This window comes from Lissotriton vulgaris, chromosome 5 (genome assembly GCF_964263255.1).
Source record: "Lissotriton vulgaris chromosome 5, aLisVul1.2, whole genome shotgun sequence".
Lineage (NCBI taxonomy): Eukaryota > Metazoa > Chordata > Amphibia > Caudata > Salamandridae > Lissotriton > Lissotriton vulgaris.
In genome coordinates this window covers 1,393,379,595-1,393,397,523 of record NC_141693.1, presented here as the reverse complement: position 1 = coordinate 1,393,397,523, position 17,929 = coordinate 1,393,379,595, and the positions used below count along the sequence as shown (strand labels likewise).

At 46.0% G+C, this 17,929-nt stretch overlaps 1 pseudogene across 1 annotated transcript in view; it reads left to right on the top strand.

Moving 5' to 3' along the window:
* The window catches only part of LOC147712644 (cytochrome P450 2G1-like), a 199,504-nt pseudogene that overhangs the window by 140,743 nt on the left and 40,832 nt on the right, over positions 1-17,929 (top strand). The window lies entirely within an intron of this gene.

Below are 17,929 nucleotides of genomic sequence, written 5' to 3'. Positions count from 1 at the left end.
CCCTAGAGGTGTACAGCTTATTGTAATGGCCCACGAACTCGTTAAGGATTTGCGTGGAGTCGCGGAGCAGCAGCCCCTCGGCTGTTTCCAGCTCTAGTATAGTAGTAGGCGCCCTCGCAAGCCGGACCGTAGTCGCCAACACCTTCCCAGGCCTATCTCCTTCTCCATATTTCCGCGCCACCCAGTATTTATGTCTAAATTTCGCCTCACGTGCAGCTTCCTCAGAATATTCAGTAACCAAATCTCGAATCTCTGCCAGAGTGTCGCTAGTGGGGCGCGCTCGGAGGGTCTCTTCCGCCTGGCTCAGTTTTACTTCTAGCGCCTTTAAACGGGTCAGGATAGCTTTAAGCACCCCCGAGCCCTTCGCAATGCAGAAACCCCTTAGTGTGACTTTGAAGGCATCCCAGACTGTCTCCACTGCATCCACAGACCCCTTATTTCTCGCAAAAAAATCTAAGCATTCCTCGCGCAGCGTCTCTCTAAATTCCTCATCTAACAGCATTGCGGCCTGCATGCGCCACGCGGTAACAGGAGGGCCTAGCTCAGCTCCGCGCATGGCGACCAGAACCGGGGCATGGTCCGAATAAGTCCGAGGGAGGTGTCGTGCATATGTGACAGTGGCATACACGTGTGTGGTCAGAAAAAAATAATCAAGCCTGGCCCAGGACCTAGCCTGCGCCGTGAAATGCGTTCCCTCCCCCCTCGGCCCGCAGTGTGCTCGCCAAGCATCCACTAGGTGATTCTCCTCCAAGATGGCGCGCAGCACCTCCCGCCCTTTTGTGTAGTGGTGTGGGGCCGGGTGTGAGCGGTCCAGGGTCGGGTTCACAGTAACATTGAAGTCCCCCCCCCATATTATGTGTTGCGACCCCGCTTCCAGTATAGCAGCCCAGAGTGTCTCAAAGTACTGCGGGTCGTCCACATTGGGGCCATAACAACACGCAAGGGTGACCGTCACACGGCCCAATCTGCCCCATAGCAGGCAATATCTCCCTTGTACATCTGATTTCATGCCAGCCATGTGGAAGGGCGTTGACTTTTTAACCAGGATTGCAGTACCACGGGCATAGGAGGAATACGAGGAGAACACAGTACTCGAGGCCCATCTACTACCAAAGGCTGGCAACTTGTGGGGTGCAAAGTGTGTCTCCTGCAGAAACGCTATGTGAACATTATGTCTGTCTAAATATCCCAGAACGTGGCGTCTCTTCCGATGATCCCCCAAGCCCCGCACATTCCAAGTAAGAACATTCAGACAAGTGTCCCCCATCCCAACATCATTTCATATAACAGAACAATCCAACTGCACCAACAGTCCTTACAGTTAGAATTACCAGCGGCCCACAGTAACCCCGGCCACCACAAATAGCAGTCCCTGAACCCCCCCCCCCCATAGCAAAGACAGTAGACCAGCCCACCCCAGGACGGGTGGAAGGTCGATGAGGTAAAGGTGCACACGCTCGACTACAAAACGAAAACTTAAACCCAGTGCAAACCCAGGCATCCAACACTAGAAATCGTAACCGTTGCCATTCAGCAAACAGGCCTCCGTACATTGCCAACCATGAGGCATCCCAGTTGTCCCCTCTCGAGCAGCGACACATAGAGAGAGGAGCCGGCAACCACCGAGCTATTACTCGGGGCCACAGGCCCAATTCGAGGACAGTGAAAAACATGGACCAGATCAGCACGAACTGACCCCTTAAAGAACTTCCCCCCTCCCCCACCCACTGAAGCGCCCCCAACTCGCCAGTACCCTGTGCCCACCCCCCTCCCCGATCAAACCCGCAACAACCCAACAGTAAAAGTGCATTGAGCAAGTCCAGTGGGGTACACCCATTCGGGGTTCTAGAGGTGCACCGTCGTCCACCCCCGCCTCTCCTCACCGCAGTTGCCGCCATTCTTACCGTCCTTGTCCGGGCGAGTGAGTCAGCATGGGGGGGGTGGGGGCCTGGCATGCTACAGGGCCTGCAGCACCACCCAGCCCTACACTCCTGGGGGCCATATCAGGAGCAGTAATCCAAAGAAAAAAACATATATCAACGAGTCATCAATAACGAAAGCGACAAACCCAGTTCATTCCGCACCAGAATCGTGTCCGCCATCCGCCTGTGCAGCTCTTTTGTCCCTTTTCGGCAGGGTCTTGATGTACTCCTCGACCTGTTGCGGGTTCAAGAAAAAGTGTTGCGTGCCCTGGTGGGTCACGCGGAGCTTGGCAGGATAAAGCAATGCATAGTCAATGTTCAGTCCTCTCAGTTTTCGTTTCACGGCTAGAAACTTCCTTCGCTGGTCCTGAACAAGCGGAGTAAAGTCCGGATAAATGGAGAAGGACACTCCCTCATAATTTAGGTTTTGATTCGCCCTCGCTGCTTTCAATGCCGCATCCCGATCACGGTAATTCAGCAGGCGTGCTATGATGGGCCTCGGTGGAGTGCCTGGTTGAGGTTGAGGTCCAAGGGAACGATGGGCCCGCTCCACTATAAACTGTCTGGAGAGAGCCTCCTCTCCCACCGTGGCCATGAGCAAACGTTCTACATACAACTCCATACGTCCCGTGTTTGTGGATTCCGGAATTCCCGTAATCCGGACGTTGTTCCGCCTGCCCCGCGCCTCCAATACTTCGTTCTTGGCGGCGATCACCCGCAAAATGTTGTCCATGCGGGATAGTCGCGTGGCTTGCGATGTTGTGGCATCCTCCGTTTCGGATATGCGGCGTTCGGCCTCCGTCAGCCGTTCGTCGTGTACATCTATTCGTTGGACGATGCCGTCCATCCGGGCGGAGAGCCGGTCCACCTTGTCCACCACCGTGGCGAAACCTTGCCGCATCTCCTGAAGCATTGTTGCTATCTCCGGGACCAGGGGGGTCACCTCTGCCGCCGGGCTCCTCGGCGGCGCACTGTCCCCCGTCTGCTTCGTCCCTTTTTTTTGCATCGCTGGTTCAAATTGCAGCTTGGGCTGCCGGGTATCTGGTTTCCCCATGCCAGGCAAGCAACAAGCGCACCTCTGTGTCAAGCCGCTCTATGAGGAAGCACACGCGTGGGCAACCACGGCGGTGGACCGGTTCCGACGTCTAGTGTCCAATATAGGCCGGTTCCATGCAGTTGTACACCAGAATGTCTTCGGTGCAGAAAGCAAGCTGCCGAGGCAGGGTCCCACTGCTAGTTTGATGGGCCAGGCCCGCTAGGCGGAGGTGCGCGAGGCGTAGTGCGGCCCACACGCCACGTGTCAGTCCTGGGCGTTGATAAGAATGCCAGGCAGCCGGAGCCACACTAGAGTGCGGCCATTCAGCTCGTGCGCCCTCTAGCGCCCCCAACATTCTAAAGAATCTATGCACGAAACTCAGACTCAAAGATCCATCACGACTTCAGAACCCAGATGGCAGGGAATACACGTTCTACTCAAACCCACAGCAGAAGAGACTATATCCTAATATTAGATACTTACACTCACCTCATAGACCAAACAGAGATAGGCTCACGAACCATCTCAAATCATTCACACATCAGCCTGACGATGACAGGCAAATATAACGATAAGCCAACGCGGAGGTGGAGGTTTGACGATGACCTACTCAAGAACACAACAGCCAAGGCAGAAATAGAGATGGCAATAAAGGAATACCTTGAGATCAATGACACCCCCGACACGGACAGGAACATCCTATGGGAATCCCTAAAGGCCACAGTCAGAGGGAAAATTCTCAGCATTAAAAGCAGACTAAACAGAGATAGGAATAAAAAGATCAGGGATCTGGAACAAGAGATCAAAAACCTGGAAACAGGGCACATAGCCAACCTAAAAGATAGGAACACCCTCACAACATTAACAAAAAGGAAGTACGAGCTAAACAGAATCCTTAGAGAGAGGGCGGGAACATGGATAAACAAGTACAAAGCCATAAATATATGTACCGCCAACAGAGCATGGAAGGCATTAGCATCCTACCTCAAGGGCAAGCAGAAACAGCACTCGATAGCAGCAGTCAGAGACAGCAAAAACAAATCCCAGACAGCAAACAAGGAAATACTCAATGCACTCAGAGACTTCTACGAGCAACTCTACACAAAAGACACCACCCTAGGCTATGATGGAGGCAAAGCACTACTAGAACGAATCAAAACGCCAGTACTCACCGACACCCAGCGGGTAACACTGGAATGAGACATCACAAGAGATGAGATAGAAAGGGCAGTAGCTAGTTTCAAAGACAACAAAGCCCCAGGCCCAGACGGATTCACAGCTAGATTCTACAAACAATTCCTACCAATACTTAACCCCTTCGATGCTCATGACGAGCTCAGCTCGTCATGAGGCACAGTGGAGCTGTGCTGATGACGAGCTGAGCTCGTCATGAACTATGGGCTCTATAACAATTCAGCACCGGAGGAAAATATCCCTAGCAGCCAAGGTGTTAAACCCACTCTGACAGAAGTGTTTACACACTGCGTCCACAGCGGCCGCATGACACCAACAATGGCAGAAGCCAACATTATAGTTATACCCAAAGAAGGCAAGGACACACATCACCCCAAGAACTATAGACCGATCTCAATCATAAATGTAGACTGCAAGATATATGCAAAAATCTTAGCGACCAGACTCAATGCACACCTGCCCAAACTCATACACTGCTTGCAGGTAGGCTACCTCAAAAACAGAATGTCCCATGACAACACTAGATTGCTCTGGCACATAATCAACCACGCCTCTAAAAGCGACAACGCCGCAGTCATGATAGCCCTAGACACAGAGAAAGCTTTTGACAGAGTGTCCTGGCCATTCCTAGACCAGTGTATGCAGAAATTTGGACTGGGTCCTAACTACAGGAGATGGTCCTGGCACTATACAATGAACATAAGGCACGCGTTGTAGTCAACGGCGGAACATCAGAACTACTCTGCCTAAAACAGGGTACAAGACAGGGATGCCCGCTGTCTCCAGCCCTCTTCCTCCTAGCGATAGAGCTACTGCTCAATATGATCAGAACAAACAAAGACATAAAGGGAATTCCAATTGGAGGGGAAACTTTCAAGCTAGCAGCCTTTGCTGATGACGTCCTTATCATAACCGAGAACCCAGAGAAGTCAATAAAAGCCCTCATGGACACCATAGAACAGTATGCACACGTATCAGGATACAAGCTAAATAGAGAAAAATCTGAATGCAAGCCCCTGAATTTACACACCACGAACACTGTACTTGGCGAATTAGGACTAACATGGCAAAAAAAATCCATAAAATACCTGGGCCTCCTCTTTGAGAGAGATCTCAGATCCACGCTAGACCAGAACAAACAAGCTACGCTACGCAAAATCAAGGAAAGAGTAGAAGGATGGTCGCCCAAATTCACCACATGGTGGGGGAGGGTGGAGAGGGTTAAGATGATGCTCACACCAATAGTGAACTATATGCTCAGCATGCTCCCGCTGATTAATACAGTGAACTTCCACAAAAAATTGGATAAACTGATCAATACCTTCCTGTGAAAAGGAAAAAAAAACAGACTCAGGATTAGCCAAGGGCCTGGGGGGCCTTAACATAACAAATTTCAAAACATTCCAAACTGCATGAATAGCGAAACAAGGGCTCTACTGGCTCACCCCTAAGCAAGAATACACCCCGGCATGGCTCTCACTAGAGAGAAGTCTACTAGAGGGCATGGAGCCCATCGCCCTCCTCACTGCATCCAAACACCTCACAATTAAACACAACCCCATACTGAGGAACACAAGAACAGCACTCCTCAAGATAGATAGACTATTGGACACAAGCGTGAGGAACACTCAGTGGGAGTCCATATGGCACAATCCCAGGATCAAGTACAGAGACAGAACACTAGACATGCACTCCTGGTACAAGCACGGAATTTCTACAGTATTCCAACTACAACCCCAAAGAACATATACCACTTTTGACTCACTCAAGGGCGAACACAAACTAGATAGCATCGAACTATACAACTTTCTGAAAATCAGGGTCGCGATTAGCAAAGTAGGCCTGAACAAACAAACACCCTCAATCGTGCAATACACAACCAACCTAAACAGAACGGGGCACCAGGTAGCACACCTCTACAGAGCCCTAAGTCCCAAGTCCACCAAACTCAATACCAAAGACACAGCCTACTGGGAATCTTTAGTAGGCAGGGAGCCTAGGGAGGAAGAAAAGTCCGACCTCTGGACATCCACGTCAAGGAAGAAAGTGACAACCACCCTAGACCAAACAAATTCTGGCTGATACACAAAATATATTGGACCCCAGCCCACCTAGCATCCATAGGACTCCGCAAAAATGACACCTGCTGGAACTGCATCAAACAGAGAGGTGATCTAGCACACCTGATCATCCACTACCCCAAGGTTAAGAATTTCCCGGATACCAACCCACCCAACCCTCTGCCATACCCTCACCCCCCTTGAACATCCTTAATGACTGGAACCCAATCTCCACTGAGGACACCATCCGCCTGATGAACTCCATTCACTCAGGATCCCCTACAGACCCATGCCCCCACCATATCTTCAACAATGCAGACTCCATTATAGCACCACACCTCCGAGACGTCATCAACTGCTCCCTCAACTCCGCCACCTTCCCGGAAAGCTGGAAACACGCCGAACTCAGCGCCCTTCTGAAAAAACCCACAGCTGACCCCACCAAACTCAAAAACTACCGCCCCATCTCGCTCCTACCATTCCCGGCCAAAGTCATCGAGAAAGCTGTCAACAACCAGCTTGCCGCCTTCCTCGAAACCAACAAATCCCTCGACTCCTCACAGTCCGGCTTCCGAGCCAAACACAGCACTGAGACCGCACTTATCGCAGCAACAGACGACATTCGAACTCTACTGGACAATGGAGATACAGTCGCCCTCATCCTCCTTGACCTCTCCGCAGCCTTTGACACAGTCTGTCATAGCACCCTCCTACAACGCCTCAGAAACATCGGAATCCAAGGAAAAGCACTGGAATGGATCACCTCCTTCCTTACCGGAAGAACTCAGAGAGTCCGCCTTCCACCATTCAAGTCAGAGGCCACTGAAGTCATTTGCGGCGTGCCACAAGGATCTTCACTCAGCCCCACCCTCTTCAAAGTATACATGAGCCCCCTCGCGACCATCGCACGCCAACACAACCTCAACATCATCTCCTACGCTGATGACACTCAACTGATCCTCTCACTCACCAAAGACCCGAACACCGCCAAAACCAACCTACATGAAGGAATGAAAGAAGTAGCCGAGTGGATGAAGCACAGCTGTCTGAAACTGAACTCAGACAAAACAGAAGTCCTTATCTTAGGTACCTCCCCCTCCGCCTGGGATGACTCTTGGTGGCCAGAGGCCCTTGGAAAAGCACGCATCCCGACGGACCACGCACGGAACCTGGGCGTCATCCTGGACTCCTCACTCTCCATGAACAGACAAGTCAACGCCGTTTCATCATCTTGCTTCAACATTCTTCGCATGCTCAAAAAAACATTTCGCTGGCTCCCCACCGAAACTAGAAAAACGGTCACCCACGCACTGGTCACAAGCCACCTGGACTACGGTAACACCCTATACGCCGGTACCACCGCAAAACTTCAGAAAAAACTCCAACGCATCCAGAACGCATCAGCCAGACTCATACTAGACATCCCGCGTAAAGACCACATTTCTAGTCACCTGAAAAACCTCCACTGGCTCCCCGTCAATAAGAGGATAACATTCCGCCTCCTAACCCATGCACACAAAGCACTCTACGAACTTGGACCCGAATGCCTCAACACACGACTTTCCTTCTACACCCCCTCCCGTCAGCCACGCTCCTCCAACCAAGCCCTTGCTGCCGTACCTCGCATCAACAAAACCACCATGGGAGGAAGATCCTTCTTCTACCTGGCAGATAAAACCTGGAACTCACTTCCCATTCACCTTCGCCTCACTCAGAACCACCTAGCATTCAGAAAGCAACTTAAAACTTGGATATTCGACAAGTAATTCCCCACCCTTCCTCAAGCGCCTTGAGACCCTCTGGGTATGTAGCGCGCTATATAAATTATTTTGACTTGACTTGACTTGACTTGACATAACAGGGACCGCACACCAGTTTGAATTCCACAGCCTTGCCACAGGGTTCATGGACCCCACAATCAAATGCAGAGAGGACAGAGACCTGTTTGACCTTTTACTATCAGCAGCGGTCAAGACAGTGCTGAACAACTGGAAGGATACAGGGAAGGCCTCTTTTCAAGCATGGTTCAACTGGGTAACCTTCCTATGGGGAGCCGACACCATCACAGCTAAACACACACCGAAGACACACAAACAGTGCGAAATGTGACTCTCCCTGGACAACTATCTGTCCTCGCACAAGCCGCTGTAGCCACCGCAGCAAGCAACGCCTCTGCGGAAAACCCCGACTAGATCACCCGCCAACACCACAACCAAACTGCGTTCTGCCCACACCTCCTATACTGAGCTCCTTCTTCCTCTTTCTCTTTCTCCTTTCCAGCCACGGAGGGGGCGAATTACAAAGGCCGAGTGAATGTCAATCGCACAGGCAACAGGACAAAACATAAGAAAGAGGATAAACCCGACCGCAACCGCATGGAGGGTTGGGGGGACGGAGGGGCAATCAACTAAGAAGCAACCCACAAGAGTATACGAATCACAGGACTCAACGCCAAGTCTGAAAATATTAAGTGCCCCCTCCCTCCCCCCGGGGCGTTTTCTTCTTATTCTATGTCTTTTACCTTACTGTTTCCCATGTATATGTTCCATGTAAATATAATTTGTTTTCAATAAAAATTTACAGAAATAACAAAAAAACAATTCCCATGCCCCCCGGTTAGGGGCCAAAGCGCTGCCCAGCATATCCTAAGCTCACGATGTGGTCCTGGTCAGCCACACGAAAGTCAGTCTTCAAAATCTTATTAACACGCTTTATGGTTATGCCGTCGAAAACCTACTAGAAGTGAATATCAGCAAGACAAAAGTTCTGTCCATAACTGGGAACAAAAATTCACACACTTGGAAGCTTGGCACAAAAGTAAATTCAAACTGCTCTGAATACAAATATCTTGGGATCCTAGTCGACAAAGGCGGCCGCTACCTAAACCAACTAGAGGCCATCAAGAGGAAAGGCATGCTAATAACCACGACACTGAAACAGCTAAAATCCAACTTGAGCGGTGAGACTCTACTGCCACTATTTAGAGTAGCTAAAATCAAAATAGAGTCATCAATTACGTACAGCAGCGAGGCCCTAAGAGGAACTGACGCAAAACTTCAGGACACAACTATTTCAAAGGCCTATAGACTTCTCTTCAATTTGCCAGCCTATACTTTGCAAGCCCAGATTCGGCTAGAATTTGGCCTGACATGCCAAACGCTTGCACGAAGAGGGTCACACATTAAGTGCTGGCATGAATTAAAGAACTCTCCAGAAAACACCTTGAACTGACAGCTCTGGCAAGATATGATTAGTTCATCTAGAATGCCGGCGAAAAAATACTTAGAGGAGCCCCTGACCATCACAGGACTGAAAGAGCTATGGGAGACTCCTATATCGCACGCGCAATTCAAGCACACAGTGAACAAGAGCTTAAAGAGACACTTGCATGTCGAGGACAAAGCCACGTTTTCTCATAGGCGCCATGCCTGGATGACCCTGTGTACATATAAAACACTGGGGCTCCAAGCATATTTTAGTCTGGGGTATGGCCGGAAAAATAAAGAAGCCTTTTTAAAACACAGGCTAGGGATCCTACCTGCCATCCCTCACCTACCACCGTGGCTGAGACTGAACTACGGGACCAAATGCCGGCTTTGCGGTACAGGGTTCTAAGACTTAGAACATCTATTAGGCACTTGTTTGAGGATGAATGAGGAAAGAGCAGCCCTGTTGAAAACAGCCTTTAACGAACTAGGAGTCCGCACACGCAGACAAGCCGTCCTCGCCTGTTTTGATCCTGGTCTCCCGCCACTAAACGGGAAGCTGGTGAAATTCCTGAAACTAGCAGAACAGAAAGAAACAATCCAGGCACTTGGATGAGAGAAAACCTCAGGCTTAGATCAAGCTGCCATGAACAATATGCCCCACCCGCATTTTTACTGTTTTTTACTCTTGTTATTCTTTTTAACCAAAATTCTTGCTTTAAAAGTTTTCTTTTAATTTCTCTTGTGGAGACTTGTTTTCAATGCATTTTTGTAACGGTTTTTATTAACCTAAAAACAATAAAAAAATTATTTACTTCCTTACTTACACTTGGGCCCACCTCCTATGTACACAGCACATGCTCAAGTAAAGGTTTTCTGACATCGACTACATTCCTGGGTCAAAAACCAGATACCATCATAACACCAAACAGCACTTCTGAGCATGATGAAAGACAGATTTTGGCTTGACATAGGTTATTCAACCCCCCAACGAGAAAATGGAGGGGGTGTCTCATTACAGGCTACCACAGGACAAGGTGAAATTGCACTCCATGCTCAACACATATGCGAAGGAGAATGACCCTACCCAAATTCTTTGGGCAGACGGAAAAGCATGTAAGAGCAAATGATGCTCTTCACAACAAAGAAAGAGAGAATTAAAGGAGCAAGTGACAGCACTAACCCTCTCTTACATGAACACACAATCCAAGGGGAGCTTTGTAGGCTACTGAAACTAAATCAATTTGCTCATCTGTAAAGCAGAAACTATGCAATTTAATTAAAGCAACACTATTGTGAGAAGGGGTAGATGCCCATTAGCCATACAGTTGCGACAGCAGTAGGCACTGCAATATATTCCAGTGATCAGTAACCCACAAGTATAAATACTTAAACATACATATCCTGTTGCATTTGTAATACTCTTAGAGACTTTTATCAGGCGTTATACTCCACTGAGTGGAGTATGAGCAAAACTCATTCTCAAACTCCCAAGATGCAGCCACATTATGCCATGCCTCAAGAAGCCGCACTGACTCGCAATCCACATTACATAAACAGGCACATACACTTCCACCAGTTCAGCAAAAACCTACCCTTTGCCTCACTCTCACCTTTGGCTCATGCCTGTGGGCTATGGGCCCAACACTCGCTACACATGTACAAAGACAGTGTGCAGGTGGGGTTGGCTACCCTGCTCCAATTGAGTGTAGATCTTCACAAGACGACAGTCCGTGTGACCAACTTCAACTATGCACAGTTTGACCACTCACTGCTGGTTTGGCACTAGACTTTCCCTGATGCCCTGCACCCAATCCCCCCTGCACACGGCCATTGGCCCAACTTTTGTGATGAACCATCCATAGGGGGCAAACCTACACTGTGCTGCAGTGATATAAGTGGCAGTGTGGTGAATCTCAGAAATTCACAAAAGATTATCTCCCGAATCTAGAGCAATATTCCCAAACCCATAAGACACATATCAATGCTGCTACAGTTTAGAAAATATTTGACCATGCACTACCATGAGCACTACATCACCATACATTAAGAGTCCACAACATAGCTGCCTCTCTTGTCACTCATTGACTTTATGCATATCTTTTAACCTGTACAGCACTCCATTGCCATTTTGCTACTTTTGAACTATAGAATTACCCCATACATGCATACGTACCTTAATAGGGCATTACCTAAGAAGGTGGCAGACAGGTATGACATCATGGAACAGGGGATCCTGGATAAATTTACAATAAAGCAAGTTTAAAGTGTTGCAAAAGGAGGTGGTGTACTGTAATGAAATAATAACTTGAGTGGTAAATTGTCTCCATTCATTAGCTAGTGCGTTGGATAAATCTTGCACTTAAACTTCCACCTCCTCAGAACATTCCTGTACCAGAGAAGAATAGACATTAAAAAGAAGGCCCATCTGGAAGAAAAAAGACTTCCGACTCCTGCTGGAAGAAGAGGATGACTAAATGACTCGGAGACTCCTGCTGACACCCAAGGACTAGAAGTGCCCTCAAATGATAAAGTGGCTGGCCTTCTGTTTGCCTGCATTAGGTGCACAGAAAATAAAGACTCCTGACTCTAAAAGTGCCCTGTTAACCACACAAACCTGACCTCAGCCAGAGACCTGGCCGAAGAGTGACCAGTCAACTAGAAGCCTGCCCTTAGAAGCATATGGTGGGGGTCTGGCCAGACTGAACTTTCTCAGCAGTTGGAGAAAAGTGGGATGGAGGACCGGATCAAGGTGCTTGCCCAGGTCTTCCAAGGTGGGCAAGGAACAAGGTTCTTCTCACTCAGAACTTTTTGCCCACTTCACAAAAGCTTCCACTGGACTGCATGGTGAAGGTATTCATACCCTGCCCGGCAATAATGAACAGTCTTGCCATTCTGGTGAATTTTGAGAACCAAAAGAAATGGACCTAGGTCCTGATTTAGAGTTTGGTGTACAGGGTACTCTACCACAAATGCTATGGTATACCCTGCCTGCCAAACCTTGTGTCCTTCTGCCTCACTTAGAGACAGGCAGACCTTAGCTTTCTGTCGACCCATTAGCTCCAACGGCCTGATGGTTTAGAGGCAGGAGCAGAAATGTAAAATTACCCTCAAGGGTGTGAGGGACATTAGTTTTCTGTTTTTCAGATCAAACTCCCAACATTTTTCTGAACAAACTCCTGATAAAAACAAAAATTTTGGAAAAGTTTGATGAACACCCTTTAAAAGCACATGGGATTTTCACCAAACTTTTTTTTTGCACCTTAAGTGGAACAACTGTGCTGGTGTTTCCTTTCAATGTACAAAGAAGCCTGCAGGGCCAGTCTCTAAATTTGACAAACAGTAGTTTGTCTCGTGGCGGAGGTAATGTCCACTGTCACCCTGACAGACTGTACTCCATCTGCCCAATCCTTAATTAGGCCCTAAGTCTGATAGTAAAACCGTTAATTGGGAGAGGCGGCAAATTATCCAGCCTCCAAAGTACCCTCAGCAACCACAAAATGTAGGCTTGTGATGCTCTGAGATTTTTGGACCAAAATCCACAACTTTAGGGGATGCTCAACAATTATCACCGTCATCGACCTTGACTCAATGGAAGGTTTTTAATTTAATTTCTGAGTTAGGGGCCTATTTAGAGTCTGGCAGAAAGGATACTCCATCAAAACTGAGTTTTTGGCATCAAAACCCACAGCTTCTGCTAGAACTTGGCAATAACCACCATCTTCCACCTTGCCCCACTGTAAGATTTTGAATTCCCTTCCATGGGCTTTGACCCCTATTAAGAGTGTGTCAGAAAGAATACTCTATCAAAACTGAGTTTTGACATCAAATCCCACAGCTTTAGCTGGATCTTGACAATGACCTTCACTTTGGACCTTGACCCACAGGAAGATTTTGAATTCCGTAACAGATGCTTAGGGCCCTATTTACAGTTAGACAGGCTGGATAATCCATCAAAACATGGCAGATATTTAGTCCCCGAATTACAAGTGCCAGAGGATACAAGGCACCTGTAAAATGTTGGATGAGACATCTGCCTTGTTTGTTATGGAGTATCCAGCTAGCCAAATCTAAAAAAGGACCTGTAGAGTCATACTCCGGAATCAGCTTAAAGGTGCAAGTAATTTATTAAGTTCATAAGACAACACACCCTGAGCAGGAGTGCTCAGTAAGGCTAGCAAACAGGACAACGTTAACTGACAACTCAACTCACAGGGGAATTGTCACCGTAGAACATCCAGCCGTGAGCATTCCAGCTGGTGACATCACTGTCACGCGCAAGGGATAGATAGATAGATAGATAGATAGATAGATAGATAGATAGATAGATAGATAGATAGATAGATAGATAGATAGATAGATAGATAGATAGATAGATTGATTGATTGATTGATTGGGTTAGCCATTGCTCATTCCCACAATGTCATCCCGATGACACAAATGACACCAGAAAAGACATAATTGAAGCCTCTCACCGGTGACATCACATCTCAATATTCTCATCATCACCAGCCTCCTTAATATTCTAGTTGGTGTTTGCCAGCATGTTAAGGGCACTTGGTCGAACAGTCTGTAGTGAAGTAAACGATGATCAGGTCCACGTAGGTACTTGTAATGATAGGTTTTTATTGACTAAGATGGTACAAGGTGGTAATTCATGAATATTAAGATAATAAGAATAAGATAAAATCAAGTAAACCCACCAGGAGCTGTCACCTTTCAGCCCAGTCCCAAGCTCCCAACTGACTAGAGCTTAGAGCTCAGAATCCAACATTCTAATATGTCATCATGAGTTTAGTTTCAAGTTTAAGTTTATTATGTTTTTGGCTCTCAAATGAGGGCCACATAAAATAAACACACAATTATACAATATTAATTTACAATGAAAATTACAAAAAACAGAACACAAGGAAACACTTCATATTCACTGGTCGAACAATCATCTAACTCCTCTCTATGTATCATTAATAAATATCTAAAAACCCTTTAAAAAAGTTAAAAATTCTGAAACAGAACATTTCATTTGGCGGACAGTAAAGTGCATGGAAAAAAGTATTTACATTTAAAATTCCTAATTGTAGACAAATAGGTTTTAACCATTTAATACGCAATGGGCGTAGTGCGGGACAGATAAACAAGACATGATTACGATCCTGTATGGCACTATAACAAAGATTACATATAGGAGATACACCATACCATTTTGCAAAAAGGAGATTTAGTGGGAGCAAATCTTGTCTTAAAAGGTACCATAATCTACGGACTCTATGGGGAATATTCCAGGTGAGGTATTGTTGGGCCAGCTTTGGTGTATATGTGTTTAACAGTGATTGCCTTACTCTTTTTCCTTGTTGGGCAATCATATCCATTTTAAAACTGAGTTCCCAAGATGCACATTTTAATTTAGCCTTTAGTTCAGAAGGAGTAAGTAAAAACAATGTGCTTACATCCAACTCTAACAGAGTTACTGCTTTTCTAAAGTTTTTTACTAACATGGAAAACTCGTTAAAGTTGCCCAGAAGTTCATTTTTAATGGCTTCCCGTAAGGTACTCGGTTTACCTCTCGCTAAACGGGCCACCCACCTTACGAGGGCAATCAACCCCTGAACCCAACAACTTCGGAGTCCGAATTCCAGTCTGCATGAAAATACAGAGCAAGCTGTATTTAGGGAAGAAATTCTTCTTAGCACCTTTCCTTCCATTTTTTGCAAGAATCCCCAGTGTTTTAACTCCACTAATTCTAATCCGTACAGTAGAGTTGCAGGGATCCTTACACTATTTTTGGATGAATTTAGAGCAAAGTGTCTCTTCCCTGTAACGTTGTACAAGGAACATAACCCCATACCATGAGCCGATGCTTTACTTAAATTGTGCTCGATGTGGGGTTTCTCACTTAGGTTTGCTGAAATTATTTTACCTAAGAAGGTGTAGGTTTTAACCACCTCTAGTTTCTGTCTTCCTATGGCCCAACTATAGTTTTCAGACCTACATTTTTTCTTTCCAAAAATGCACATAATTTTGCTTTTTGAAATATTAATCTTCATGTAATGTGCTTCTGCAAATTGATTTAATGCATGTAAGCGGTTAGACAGGCCCTTTGGGGTTAAATCTAAGATGCATACATTAAAACCGATATAGATGATCCTCCAATTTTCGGGGCTTGCCCACCACAAGCAGAAATGGAAGTAGGTAGGTCTGCCGTATAAAGTGAAAACAATATAGGGGCCAGTATACACCCTTGTTTTAACCCATTCGGAGAAGGGATAGATTGAGAAAGACCCCTTTCTCCGCCTTGTAGTACCTTACACCACGTGTTCGAGTGAAGAGACTTTACAAGTTCAAGTAACTGTATTGGCATGCCTAAAGCTACAAGCTTTCTCCACAGCGTTGGACGATCCACCTTGTTGAACGCTGTGGAGAAGTCTATAAATGCCACATATATTCCACCACCTCGAACACGTACATATTTGTCGACAATCACCTGTAATGCTGGTAAATTATCAAGTGAGCCATGCTCTTTGCGAAATCCGGTTTGTTCCAAGGGTAAAATACTATTTAGTTCTATCCATTCAGTAATTAATATTAAAAGATATTTAGCAAAAAATGTTCCTATTGAGTCCAATAGAGCTATTAAACGATAATTCGTAGGATTATCCCACTCTCGCTTTTTAAATATGGGAATTAATATGCTTCCCCTCCATGAGTCAGGGACTGATCTCGATAGGAGGCATGCATGAAACACTGGGAGAAGAATCCTACTCCAGGAGGTGACATCTTGCTTCATTAATGACATGGGCAACTCGTCCGGACCCATAGCTCTGGAAGAGCGCATACTCTTTATCACGAAGCTATGGTTTTCTCGGTCGGGAGCTCTATATTATGCACGCTATTCGGGGCTAAGTCCCAATTATCACCCTCTACGCCGTTAGATGCGTACAGACTAGATATGAATAGTATCCAAACATCTTCAGCAATGGAGATGGGGATAGGGGTGGTTCTTGCTCCACATCCCTTCCCTATTATAGACCAAAACTCTCTAGATTTATTAAAGGCCGATGCTTCTCTTAACCTAATCCAGAGGGAATCTTCTTTTTCTCTTTTTAATTTTATTTTCAGTCTGGCCCTCCTTCTTCTTAGTAAGGCTAACTTATGCTCATTTTCCCTAGATCTGGTAAGGCACTGTTGCCTCACAAGTTTATTTATTTCCTTATTTAAAGGTACTAATATACTAGGAGGGGAATGCAACTTCTTAGGATTTCTTGTTTTCTTAGCTGTCATAGTAAGCTTCTTCTTAAAGTTTTCGAAGTGTAAGAATTCCCTACCCTGCCATTCATCTAATTCTCGTAAAGTTTGGGCAAGAATATTTTGTACATCCTTCATAGTGATAGGATCCCAGAAGCACCTTCCAGACTTACAATGAATAGAAACTCCTTTATTGGCTAAAGACCAGGAGTCAGTATCTGGAGGTTGTAATGAGACGGTTATGTTAATCACAATATGATCGCTGAAGGAGGATTGAGAGATCATTGTGTCTCGAATGAAAGGGAACGTATCATAGTCCGTGATCACATAATACAGGATGGATTCACCCCTAAATGACCTATGTGTAAAATTAGCGGGAATGTCAGAAGGCATCCTACCATTTCCGATTAGCCCCTCTAAATAGCTAAGTTCTTCAAGTAATATCTTTCCTCTTTTATTAGTTTTTATTTTACTTGGAAAGATTGCTTGGGGTATATTATATGCTTCTTCCTTAAATTTGTTTCTAAACATATCTATACTTGAATTAGACACTTTGCTATTTAAGTCACCCATAAGTAAGATATAAGGGGGCTGATCGAGCTCTAATAATTGTTTTACATAGGAAAACATTCGCTTCAAAACAATGTTAAAAGTATCTTCAGGTGGAATGTATGCATTTAAAATTACAAGAGAAGAACGTCTTCCTACAGACTCTATATTATTAATAGTTATTGATTGAAAGAGATTACTAGTGTCCGTGTAATGGGAAAATTGCCATTGTAGTGAATTTAATAAGAAACAGGCAATTCCACCTTTCGCATGGCCTTTTTTTGAAGGTGTAGCGGCGGCCTCAAGGACAAAATATTCTTTCCCTCCATGTAGGCTGTTTTTACCCCATGTTTCCTGAATACATATCACATCTGCGTGTAAGGAAAATAAAAAATCAAACTTCTCTGGGCAATTATGTAGTCCTGCTGCATTCCAAGATATAACTTTTAATTGTCTGTTAAAGATGTTGAAACAGTCTTGGGTTGTTCGATGTGTTATGTCATCATGAATAATCACATTCCAAAAGATGACAGCAGTGAATAAGCTGGAAAGCCAACACTACACTGTCACTTTAGCACATAGACGGGGTGGATAAATGGATCTGGCATTTGCCATTATTTGGTACCTTTTCCGTTTTAAACAGGCTGTGAAAGGGCATTATTGTGATTCAGAGAAGTAGGCTATTGCCAATGTCTTTATTTAATTAGGACAGTGCTCCCA